A 13,874-nucleotide genomic window follows, 5' to 3' on the forward strand; every position below is an offset into this window, starting at 1 on the left:
GTAACTTCATGACCAAATGTTTCTGCTTTGGCACACTTCTGTTTTTTGAACATTTGCACAAAAACCTGAATGAAGCTAATCCCACTAAAATAGGCATCAATTTTAAAATACATCCCAAACAAATGTAAATACGACTTTGCTATTACGGGGGGTTTTAAACTCCAGGTTTCTCAGGCTAATCACATTTAAGAAACAAACAACAGATTTAATTCATATCACCTCCAGTTGTTATTAGAAAAGTTATACCCAGAGATTGCTAAATGAAGTCAGGTCCCACTGCAATTATGGTCACTCAAGCATACATTCGATGTATCGTGCCAAATTAGGTCTATTTGCAGCAATTTTGCTTCCTTTAGCAAACCTCATGGGTACTTTTGAGAAAGTGCAGACTGTTTACTAACACTCTTGGATTTCATGGGTAACTGTGTGTAGCCGAATACCACCAGCACACACTACTGCACACCTGTTAAACAGTTTCATAGCATAACCTTTTTGTTTCTGTATGTATGTGCAGTGTAGAATATGTGGTAGTTCTACTTAATGCCATCACTTCTGCATTATTACAATGAAGCAAGAAATATCTTTACATCTTCTAAAGGTGTACAGGATATTGCACTTTACAGTGTTTGTATATCTTACCATCTGGATAATTACCCCATTTGTGATATTTACACATCTGCCCCTGGATATTTTAAATAAAGTCCTCCACATTCAACCCCATTGAGCCTAGAATAAGCTACCCAGTAGGGTGTAGCCACAGGTCCAGCAAATTCAGCAGCTTTACCTACCACCCATAAGGCATAACCAAAACCTTCATGAGCTGTGCTTATTACAACCTAGATTCAGACAAGGCCCGCTCTTTAACACTGATTGCATTGTAATCAGAGATCAGTGATTCATTATTTATCATGCAGTAGGTGTAAGAGGTTAATGAATACTTGGATTGGGTTACTGTTACGTATACTGTAGACAAGGCAATTTCAATTTAAAAAATAATGAAACACATAGTAAAGCACAGATCATTATAAAACCAGACAAGCAAGACAGCTTTGTATTACTGAATGATGCAAAAAGGCTTCTTCTTATTGGCAAGGATTACAAGATGATTCATTTGGGACGGGGGTGAATGTATCTGTTATGGATCACTTGAAGCCTGCTCTAACTGAACATGCGTTGAGTGTTTAGTAATGATGAGGTAACAAACGGCATTATTCAAGTTACTACGTTGTGGTTTTATTTTCTGATCTTACCTTTTTGACTTTCCAGTGGGATTAAAATCCCACCACTCAGCAATAATGGTTCATTACTTAAATGGGTCATTTTTGAACTGTGAATGGGGGGAAAAAAGTGTTTCAGATCCGACATGCATTATTTAAGAAAATCCTTTACTTGTTTGTCTGATAAAACATAATATTCTACAAATTGATTTAAAGCTGTTTTACAACAACAAAATCAGATGATATGTTAAATTCCGTAAATGTAAAAAAACTTCTTAAATGACCACGACAATTAATTTCCTCGTGTTAATCTTTTGCACATGCTTAATCGCTTTTTCTTCCTACGTAAAATGAAAAACGCTATGGTTTAAAAGCCTTTGTGATGTGTCTAATGTATTTACATTTTTTTGTGTGTGTGTGTGTGAAATTAAACCAACGCGCTTTGTTCTACCACAATTAAGCAGCAAGATGTTTCTGTACTGGTCTAGGTCAGTGTAATGCGTTCTGATAGTCCCTTCAACATCCAGAAAAGTATTTCCGCACACAACCCGAAGCTCAAAGCTTTTGATCAGACACAGGGCCTTCTGGCTTGCACTCATCCGTTTCTGTGTGCACATGTGTGGGTGCGTGAGAGTGTCGCTTTCAACTGGAAGCGTATCCTTGTGACAGCCAACTGAAAGGAGACCTGTACGAACGCCTGCTTTTGCAATCTCTTCAAGATGCCTCCAATCAACAACCATAGAGCATGAGCGTGTGCTATTACACCCTTAGGACCTGAGCTGTATTCCTTTATAGAACTCTGGGCCTGCATCTTGTTAGCTCCAATACAATACGGTCTGATGACCTGAATCGTAATTGGTTCAGTATATACAGTACATTTTTCATGCAGTTTATAAAAAATTGGACATCGTGTTACATTGTGCTACTTACAGTACGCCGTATGTTATGCCAAAACGCGTAGCAATGGTCTCAATGAAATAAAAAATGCCTTTTCTGGAAGTAAACAGTTTTATTTTATTTTAAAATAGATGAAGATATTCATATTGATATAAAATCCATGCATCATAGACTACATGTATATAATCTGAAACCGACAAGAAAAAGAGATAATTAAGCTATTACAATTTTATTTTATTTTCACAAAACTAGTAATTTATTGTTTTCGGTTCTGCATAATCACAGAATAGAGAGCAAACTGTAGTGTTTATGCCAAATGCTGGAAAAACAGCATTCAATCAAGCACTTTTTAATTTGAATTATTCTGGTTTCCTTTTAAGTCTGGTGCCCAGGCTTTGAAATTGAAGAAACAAAAAACAAACACTGCTCCTGGTAAAGAAAACATCATGGCTTTTATATACATAAAAAAAAAAAAAAACATCATGGCTTTTATATACATAAAAAAAAAAAAAAAACATCATGGCTTTTATATACATAAAAAAAAAAAAAACATCATGGCTTTTATATACATAAAAAAAAAAAAACATATCATGGAATTCATTGTGTCTACATCTTGGCGCAAACCAGTTGAGACAGTTCCTGAAGGTGTTGTGTTGTAAAAAAAGAAAATAAAATGACTTACCCGAAACACAAATATACCTTTACCATGATCTACATCATACTGGCTAATCTCTCCTCTCTTTTAGAATATGGCCTTTATATTATCACAGCTGTCAGCATGCCAGCAGAGTAATTCACCTGAACTGGAATTGCTCTAACAGTCCCCACACCCTGTGTCGACTGGGAACAGTAATGGCCTGTTTATTTTGAAAGTTTTGCCTCTAGCAAATCATTCCTTATCTGTCACCCCACTATTGTCCCATTGGGTAATAGTCACTGAAGAAACTAACCACATGTTCCTGCAATTGCACAGCTCCCCAGCTAACTTAAGCAAACAGTGATTCTTTTGTAATAGCCTACTATTTTTTTCTCCGTTTTTCGTTTTTTTTTGCACTGCTTTGCATATTAATGTTCCATACATTACATATTAGCGTCTGTTTATCTGTGGTTGCTGTGCTGGTTTGAGGCTGCCATAAAAAAAAGTAATTCCAACACGTTTTAGGAACAACCCTTCTTTTATTTTTCCAGTACTGATAAAATCATTCACACTCCGACACTACAGAAAATACACTGTTTCTGTTTAAACATACCTCAGGGTTCAATTTTGTTATGGCACAGTTATACTTCTAGCGGATCTTTAAAAGTAATAACAAAAACTGTGTGCATATATTTATTCCATATTTTTTAACACAGATGTCTGTTTTTTGTTATTTGGGTTTTTGTTTTGTTTTTTTTTCCTATGGGAAGTTTAAAAATGAATTTCATCTTCAAAACGAATGTATGGTCTGTATGCTCAGCTATGTTAAACACACTTACACAAATCCATGAACCCCTTTAAAAACCAAGCTTGCTGTCAAGCATGTCTTGTTTGTTTTAGCTTTTTTCGTTAACCGTTCAGAAAACACAATGATAGATAAGGTGAGTAATAAAAGCAATTCCACGATGGTTTATTTGGATTATGGCAGCTATGCACCAGAGCAGATCCATTACAATTAAAATGTAATTTGTATTAATCAAATCACCACAACCTCTGCATGTTATTTTAGATACACCATGTGATGAAACAGTCATTAAATGAAACATGTTCTTAAGCTTTTCCAAATGTGTAAAAACAGAACAAATGCTACATTTCCCTCTTTTTTGTGGTGTGGTGTGAGGAGGGGGGGGATTTTGTTGCACAATAACATTTAATTTGGCATACAGTTACTGGCTGGGTTGTGCTTTTTTTAATTGTGTTTATTTGTTCTTTTTGAGTAAAGTTACAAGATAATGTAGTTGACCTGAATTAAGAGTTGTGTGATTTGAGATTTAGAGACAGATTAGTGCATATACAGTAATTATTTCCAATTCTGTCGAGTGTCTTCAGAAAAAAAACACACACACACACACACACACACACATATATATATATATATATATATATATATATATATATATATATATATATATATGAATGCTGCTTTACCTATTGAGAAGCACTCATAGAAAATGTGGACAGTGTACTGTATATAGTGATATTAATACAGAAACAAGCTTGTCAATGACATTCACCACGCTATACATTTAAAATGAGAGCTATGAATAACATGACAAAGTAGATTGCCATTAGGGCGACAGTGTTTCGATTGACAGCTGTTTCGATCATTAAGGACCCTGTTGTGACGTACGGACGTTGTGACAGACAGAAAGAAAGGGTGCTTCCATATACCCCCACTAGCATGTGCTTTACTTTCACACCACTTCTGCAGACAGACAGTTGCACAAACAATCCTTTTGCTTGTAAACGGATAAGCAGTAACTTGTGCTTCAGCAAGTTTCGTCAGAATTTGACAGAGTTCTCCAGTTATTTGTTAAAATGGAAATGTGGCCTACACCCATATTTGGATAAGTAGTTCTCTAGAGGTAAGTGTGACATATATATGTCTAAATAGCAAATGAACACTGACATTAGACAGTAATATTGCTTTCTGTGAGATAGAAAGGAAATGCTACTGGTTTTAAATGTTAAAACCTTCTAAATTCCCCAACCACATTTTTTTTTTGAAAGAAAGAAAAAGAGCAATCGCCCACCCGACTAGCCACTTAGGTAATAATTGACTTCAGAGTTCTGCTATCAAAGTCTGTTTGTGTTCCTCTTGAATGGAAAATGGCCATGGAGCTAAGTGGAGCTGCCTTTTGTTTTCTAGAGCTGTTGAAAAACTGAATTAGTTGCTTGTGTGTTCTGTGTGGTTTTAGAGGAGCCTGGTTTACCACTTGGAATCAGTGTGCTGCTATACATCAATGGCTTTCAGTCCGATTTTGTATCTGCTACCACTTAGTCAGAAATGCAACAAATTTTGTCCTAATTAGTTTAATTTTACCACACTTGTAAATACTTGAACTACAAACCTGGATTCTGACAGTTCATTTATTTTATTTGATTGCCGGGGTCTATTTATAGAGAGAAGCCAAGAACTGAATACCATACATATGTAGAATGTGTGTCTTGCATATTATACCCGAGACTAAAGAGTCGCAGTTATTATTATTTATGTAAATGCATACATTTATTTATTGATCTCAACCTCTGTAAAAACAATATAATCGTGTTGCTTTTATCCTGGTGCCATTCCGTTAATCCTTTCCTGGGCCTCTTATGAGGAATGAACGATCGAAGCAATGATTTAAATAGCCATTCTTTTAAGCAAGCTTCCTCACATAGTCCTAAGATGAAGTGTGTTTTATGCAAAGCAGTAAAGTTATCAGGCCTGATTTACGAAAGGTAGAGATGTGCCTATTGTAATTCCAGTAATACTGCTCTAATAGGTTCCCAAGTGAAAGATGTGTTTATTTTATTTTTTTATTATTATTAAGTTGCCATAAGCGTCTTGGTTATGTAAATGTAGCATTAGTTCTAATCTTGGCTGATATTTACTTGAGGGTGAAACTGACAGAAATCCAGTTTAAATTGACTCTCTTTAAACCATGTGTTAAGTAGACAAATTGGTTTTCTTCACCAGACGGCTGTGCTGAGCAGATGGAATTATGTGCAGCACTAAACAGAACATTCCAGTAGATCTGATACATCGACACTCCAAGGACACTCCACTCGGAGGGGGCATTGATTGGTACTCGGTTGTAAAGGTGAGGGAAGGACAGCTTTTCTTGTAATGGGGTTGTTTAATACCTTTATGTTTATGTTATATTGATGATAATATTTTAATGTGTGATTTTAAATAACTATCTATTCCTGTTTCAACTATTTGTGTGTTTGTTTTCAACACATCAATATTATTTTTCTGTATGGATCTGATTTTATATATATATATTAACTTAAATGATACAAAAAACTTTAAATTATTACAACCTATTACTTTAATGCTAGCAAAGTGTTTTTGTACTTAACTTATAATTCAACAAGATAATGAGTTGAACAAGACATAACAAGAGATTATCACAGATTTAGAAAAAAAGGATTGCAGAAACTTTGAAGGTGATGTGTTACCTGAAGGGAATTTTGCAGTGCCAAACGATAAACCCTTGATAAATGAACAAGAGTGATGAGTGAGCAAAGAGAGAGGCGCTTCAAGGGAAGAACTACTCAACCAGGGCAGGTATTCAGCAGCACATGGGAAATACAACACCACAGATTGGAGCAATGGAGTTATATTACCATGAAGGACGGGCTTTGTGCTTGCTGTCAAAAATTATAATTCATGTCAGGATCATTTAGGCTCAAAGACTGATCTGTTTATTTTGTCCAAGCCAGCAGATGTTGGGTGAAGATGGGACTCCGCTTTACGAATGGAGTTGTTTATTCTACCACTATCAACTACTGTTGACCACACAGACAGTAATTACACATCATCCCTCACCTTTCCCTGATCTCATCTGTTTAATTAAATACAATGGGTGACAATACAACCGTCATCTGTTTTCTGGCATAGATGACCACGCTCCATTTAACTTCAACAAACGCCCAGGGATGTTGTCTTGATTAAAGTCAGGATAACATGAGTAGGATAAACGCACTAGAAAGAGCCAGTCAGTCACAGGTTGTTAAGTCTCTTTTAGAGAAACTGTTGACATTTTTTTTTAAGTGAATGTCAGGTTTCTTTTTTTTTCTTTCTTCAAAAGTTTTCCATGTAAAAAAACATTAAGAGGCAAAAGGATGCCGATGCGTGTGTAGTGGGGCTTTACAATCACCATAAATGTGTTTATTTTTGTAAGTGCAATTAAATTGTACTGTTACATACAAATTTAATTTATAGTAGCTTCTAGAATAACAATTTCTAACTAGCTATTGCGCTGTAATATAGCAATTGATTTTAACCAACATTTTGAGCATTGCCCTTTTGACCAATAGATGGAGTAACATACCGTTTCTATAGTTAATTAACTGCAGGCCACTGTATCACTGTATCCATTTTGGTTTTTAAAATGTAGAAATATACATGGTGCACAAGAAATGCTAATGTTAAAAGCAGAGCTAACACTTTGCATGAAGTGTCTCTAATTACTGTGTATTTACTCAGCACGTACATGTGTACTTACACAGAATTACATGTTATTATGCGTAGTTACAATGTACCGGTACTTAATGTGTAAATCTTTTTGCACTATATAACCCTAACCCTAACCCTTTGCTAATACAATTGTGTACTTACATAGCGTACACTTAATGTAAAGAGTTACCGACTTTAAACCCTGGCACAGAAAGACAGATCATGCTTATCCATTTATTTACAGGAGAGTTTATTTTATGATCCCTTACAGCAGCAATAGAATCAAACTGTTTGGCTAGTGGAGTGTTTTGTTAAAGCAGGTCTCGGCGCATGGAATATTAACAGCTCAGGGAGCTGAGTAATAATGGCAGCTTTCAGCCAAAGGCAGTTTCTTTCTTTCTTTCTTTCTTTCTTTCTTTCTTTCTTTCTTTCTTTCTTTCTTTTTTTAAAGAGAAAGGTTCCCCAATTAATTATGCTCACTGAGGTCAAACGTCAAGCTCTTGGAAACCAAGAGCAGGCACCTTGCCCTTGCTGCACGGTCCTGGGCGGAGCTGCTGACATGCTTGATTTTTCCCACACACTAACTGTTGGTAGAAGATACAATCTGGGCAAAGAAAAAGAGCCCAACGATCGGAGAGGGCTGATCCCCAGAGGGCTTAAACTGCAGTGCCTGAGGACAGGCAAGGTGTCAAGCTACAAACAGACACACACACACACACACACACATGGAAACAAGTACCATTAACTCACTGTTCCTGGATGGCTCCTAAGCATTTCTTCCTTTTATAATAAGCCCTTGTTGCATTTTCCAATAAGTTGTGTTCAATTACAAAGTCGTGCCACCTCCTTAGTGAAAATAAGCATTGTGAAAGTACTTTTCTCAAATGAGGTCGGAGGTGACGTTTGTCTTGGTGGATGATGTATGGTTGGAGTCAATTGCTGTACTTGAGGCTACTTCTTTTTTTAACTCTTAATTGAGGTGCTGAAGGTGCTGCAGTATCCTTAACTTGTACCTTGGTTTACATCTTTGTTATTCCACTGTGTACACTGATCCAGTTACTGTGCTTGAAAAACTGTGTACAAAATAAACTGAACTGGGTAAACCATACTTGTGGCGGAAGGCGATATCAGAGGGATTTTTGTTTACATGCTTAATTTGAATGCTTTTACAAGAAGACCAGTCAAGTTAAGTTTGCTACCCACTCATCAGTACTGTAGAGGGGTTGCATTGCCTTTTCTTAGGATCAAGTTAACCATAAGGCTTGCGGCCAGAAATTTGCAATAAAAATGTAAAAATGACATGGGCTGCACCTGTAAAAAAAAATATTCTTTCCACGTCCTAATTGGAGTATAATTTTTATTAAATGCCATGAATATTTTAAATCACGCCTCAACTGCAGTTAAAATGTTTATAAAAAGTTGTACTTGGAGAATAACAATTTACTGTGTAATCTACCGTAACTAATCAATCTTGATTAACATGCTCCTGATTTAACAGTTGAAAAGCAATACAGCAATACAATGTGCATGTGTTGAAATAGGAGAGAAGAAATTCTACAAACTGATTGTGAGTCAGAAAGTAGAACAATGTCCTGTAGATGCTTATCAACATAGAGACAAACCCCCTGGTATTTCTTTAGGATGGGTACCTCATTTTTTCACATTTTCTACATGTGGCTTTTTATTGTGTCTGGAACTCAATCAGCCCGGATATGTGTGGAGAATAGTGGCATTTCACTAGTATGACTTGCCCTTCCCTACTATTAACCCAAGGGAAGGTTTAAAGAAAAAACTACCAGGCACACATACACCCTTTTCAGAGCACACTCCCACATTAAGATGTTTTTAGGTCGAAAATATACATTTCAGGGGAACACAAACTGTGTTCTTAAGGGCAATAATATCCAATGTCAACAGCAGCAGTCCTTTTCAAAGGTACACTTCAGAATCCCATCTCTTTTTATAAGTTGCGATTTGGCAGGGTTAAGGGGTGAAGCATTATAGGCAGGCAGCATGTGACCACATCATTTTTGTCAGGAAGGCACATGTTTCCTCTGTGTGCTGTCATTATACACTCACTGGGCCACATAAAAGCCCAGTCATCATTTAAAGATCCTGGGGTACTTAAATATCTGGGCTGATTGACTATTATCTAAATGACTACATGTTCTATATCAGGGTTTTTGACTACATAACTAGCCAGTTAATATTCAGAGGAAGTTCCCAGGGTCAAAGAGCACTCCTCCAGCAGACCCTGGGGGTCAGACGAAATTGCACTGAGAGGTGGCACATGGCAATGAATGAGCTCTAATGATTTACATGGTATCTATTACACATCCAGGAGAAGGAGGTAATCTTTAAAGGTTAATAAAAAAAAAAGAAAATGGAGAAAAAGCAGAGTACCACATTTCTACTTAAAACATACCTTCAAGTTTACTTCTGTTACAGGAACATGTGATGTGATTACAGGCATGTAGGGTTACCTCTTTGTTGGAGGAATGATTTGTAACGATGTGCTGTAACTGAGAAGTTCTTGTTAGTTTTACAGTGTTAAAAATGTAATCTCTGAAAACTTGTCTTTGCCTGAGTACTGGTTTATGAAGGCTGTTATTTTGAAAGCTAGTTAAATTGTCCGTATTGGTATTCTGGAAAACATACAGGGTGGTTTATTATAATAAACATTTTTGGAAGTTTCTTTAATTTATAGGGAAGGAATTGAAAAGTATACCTGTTTAAAAAAAGAAATGACGAAAAGTAGATTATCGCACTAATTAACAAATTGCGTTTTCTGAAGCAATGGTGCCCGTTACTTCTAGTTTCCATTCCTTCGGTTAATTTCAAACCATACAGAAGCCCACTGTCTGTATATGTTCATCTATCTGTGTGTATTGAGTTCTCACAGAAGCCTCTACTCCGTGGGGATTAGCAACCATTTGGTTTCACTATGCTTCAAATATGTTTTTTGAATAATAGTCTATACACTTGCTGATGTAGAGCATGGCTTTGGATTCCCTTTTTAAATGCTGCGTAAACATTAGGCTTATACAACAAAATGCTGTTCCTTTAAAAGAGCACTTTTAAAAGCAATTTCCTTTTTTGACTACTGCATGTAAATATAGTAATTGCACTTGGGTTACTGTCTGAGGACAAGTTATTATTGCCTTTTACGAAGTATAAAAAGATACTGAAAATGCATGATGATCATACCAACAGAACTCAACTCACTTGTTTGAATTAATTTGATGAGTTTTGTATTCCTTTTCTAAAGGATTAGATGCATTTTTTTAAAACCTTTTAAAGGCATAATTGTGGAGGCAAATATTTTATATTCTATAAACAAAAATGATCTTTGACTAAAACTTTGCGTGTCATAAATAAGCATTTAATGAATATGCAATTGACCATTTGCTGAAGTTTAGTTGCATGTTAAAATAGATTGTATTGCTGCCTCACAAGAAGGAATGGATCAATCGACACACTACTGTGCAAAGCCAGATAAATAATGGGCTTCAACGAGACCTATAATCAACGAAGCTGGGTCTCAAGCCAGTGCTTTGTTGATGTTCAGTGAGTTGTAAAACTGTTATGTTAAACAACATTCAGACTCCGGCACCTTCAAAGATTCATGAATCATTACAGGCTGTTTTCTATAAAGATGAATATTTAATGCCAAATGTTTGCTGCTGCATAACTTGGTTTTCTCTCTTTAAATTAGAATATTAGAGCTTTATTTTTCATTCAGATTTTTGTTGCATTTCATCCAATTGGACTGGAAAATCACGTGTTATATTTCATTTTTTAAAGTGTTCATAGTAATATGTACTACTTTTCCTGCTAATTATCCAATTGTAGCAATTTATAGAGTTAACTAGAGCTGATGAGACATGGTGTGTGTCTTTCTAACCATTGTATTAGAGCACTACTGTAGGGCAGGGCTACTCAACCCTGGTCCTGGAGGACCGCTGTCCCTCCTGGTTTTTGCTTATTAGAAGTGTAATTGGTGTACAGTTAGAACAAAAACCAGGAGGGACAGCGGCCCTCCAGGACCAGGGTTGAGTAGCCCAGCTGTAGTGCTTTGTATTGATGTTTACAGCAGCTGTCTTCTGTAAAATGTTTATTTAATGATTTATGATTTACACAGTTGAATAGTTAGTGAGTGTAAACTTCTTGTTAAAGGCACGCTATCTCTATATTATTTATTTCTTAGCAGACGCCCTTATCCAGGGCAACTTACAATTGTTACAAGATATCACATTATACAGATATCACATTATTTTTACATACAATTACCCATTTATACAGTTGGGTTTTTACTGGAGCAATCTAGGTAAAGTACCTTGCTCAAGGGTGCAACAGCAGTGTCCCCCACTGGAGATTGAACCCACAATTTTCCGGTCAAGAGGCCAGAGCCCTAACCACTACTCCACACTATAACTTACTTTCTTAATGTGTTTCAGTCTCTAAACTCTAGTTGTTTAAATCTTACTGTGGGTCTCTCTCACTGTTTGATTCTCGTTTTATTATTACTGTGTGTCATACTAACTATGTTCTCTAACTGAAGTTTGTCATGAAGTGTCACTTGAACTGTATTAATTCCCCACCTCTCTCTAGGGAGGCTCCTCCCACCCACTTGTATTGACATGCCCCTCTGCCTACCGTTTCTCCTCCCCTTTGTCGCTCCACTGAAATGCAGAATGCTAGGAATGCTAGGGGCCTGTATTCCAGGTTTAGCTAACACATGTTCCTCTCTCTTGCAGGTGGTAATCCTTGGTGACTGCATTTGGGGAAGGGTGCAGATATTTTCACATGATATGTTTGGTTGGCAAATCATGTTTTAACCCTTGTAAAAATATTTGACTGCAATTTGTATGCTATGCTTTTGTTTGCCTTTAACGTCTCAGTGACTTTGAATAAAAACCCATTTCACTGTCTGATTTTCATGGTTCATTCTTTCAAGCTCTATTCACTTTACTGTGTTTGTGTTGTTTATTCTTGTGTTTTCTTTGGTTTTACTTTGTTCCTTTGTTTTTCTTATACTGTTTCTTTACTCACTGTAATCGGTCATTGTTTTCATGTATGATTTTAACTGTCGCAGTCTTTTTCCCAAAACTAAATGTCTTTCGTCGGTTCCACTGGCTCTTGTTCGCTCCGTTTATTCTCGGATTCTAGTGGTTCACTCTTAATTTGTTCCAACTGTCTCTACTCATTGTTTTAATAGTTTTCTCTAACTTTTTTCTCCAATGGTTTTATTCTAACCATCCTAATTTGTTCTCTATGGGCTTAATTATTTCTGTCTTAATGTGTGTCTCGCTAACTTAAGTGTCTTAACTTCTTTCTTATTGTCTAACTTACTTCATTTATTTCTAACTTAATGTCTAAATTACTGTCGAAGTGACTTGTTAATTCTTGCTTGTTTTTTCTGTTACATTGTTCATTAACCTTAAAGTCAATGAAAACGCTGTCTCTTCCATGCAAGGGAGATGGCACAGTGAGCTAATTCACTAGCACGCCGTGTTGTTCCTTTTGAGGTAATGGGTTCAAATCCAGGTGAGTGCCTTCCTTTAGTTTCAAAGACTTGGTTAAGTCCCTATATATTCAATGAAAAAGCAGGCTCTTCCACTGAAGTGAGATGGCGCAGTGGATTAATCTCCCAGTATGCTGTGCTGTTTTTCTTGGAAGACTGTGTTCAAATCCAATTGTCCTTCCTTTATTTTAAAATAATTGGATCTTTTACTATATAGACAATAATTCACTTGCCTACTATGCTGTTCGCAGAGTAAGTGCAAATCGTTGATTCCTTGTTTCCAAGTACTTTGTTCATTAACCTTAAAGTCAAAGAAAAAGCTGTCTCTTCCATGCAAGGGAGATGGCACAGTGAGCTAATTCACTCGCACGCCGTGTTGTTCCTTTTGAGGTAATGGGTTCGAATCCAGGCGAGTTCCTTCCTTTAGTTTCAAAGAATTGGGTAAGTCCCTATATATATTCAATGAAAAAGCAGGCTCTACCCCTGAAGTGAGATGGCTCAGTGGACTAATTCGCCAGCATGCTGTGCGGTTGTTTTTGGGGTACTGGGTTCGAATCCAGACGATTCCTGTTTGTTTTCAAAAAATTGGTTCATTGACCTTATGTTCAGTGTGAAACCCAGATTTCCTGTGGGAGCTGGTGGCGCAGTGGTTAAGGCCACTGCCTCCTCTCCCCGAAGACGGCGGTTCGAATCCAGCTCCCGGTAAGTTCCAGAGGTAAGTAATGATGTCGGTTGTAAGTAATGATGTCGGTTGTGTTTCCACAGATGGTGGTGGGAGGAGGAGGAGGAGGAGGCAGCAGTAGCGGTGGAGGCAGGAGAGGACAGAAAGGGGGGGGTCTGGCCCCCCCGCCTGGGAGGAGAGCGGCAGGTTGGGGTGTTGCTACCTGAGTGAAGAGAAACGTGACCAAGTGTTGTTTTAGTTTGAGTCCCCTTGAGCATTCTACAACTGTCTCTTAATTAATAGGTGGTCTCTTTTACTATCATAATACACAGTAATATGTTGGTTTATTGACTAGGATAGTAAAAGAGACCACCTATTAATTAAGAGACAGTTGTAGAATGCTCAAGGGGACTCAAACTAAAACAACACTT

The 13,874-nt window shown here is 36.9% G+C and overlaps 1 long non-coding RNA gene across 1 annotated transcript; it reads left to right on the forward strand.

Annotated features, from left to right (window-relative positions):
- Positions 1-4,533: 4,533 nt before the first annotated feature.
- LOC131701608 (uncharacterized) lies at positions 4,534-12,187 on the forward strand. The gene is made up of 3 exons (XR_009308913.1): positions 4,534-4,676; positions 5,774-5,897; positions 12,016-12,187. It is a non-coding gene; the product is annotated as an uncharacterized LOC131701608 (long non-coding RNA).
- Positions 12,188-13,874: the final 1,687 nt, after the last annotated feature.

Source organism: Acipenser ruthenus, chromosome 25 (genome assembly GCF_902713425.1).
Source record: "Acipenser ruthenus chromosome 25, fAciRut3.2 maternal haplotype, whole genome shotgun sequence".
NCBI lineage: Eukaryota > Metazoa > Chordata > Actinopteri > Acipenseriformes > Acipenseridae > Acipenser > Acipenser ruthenus.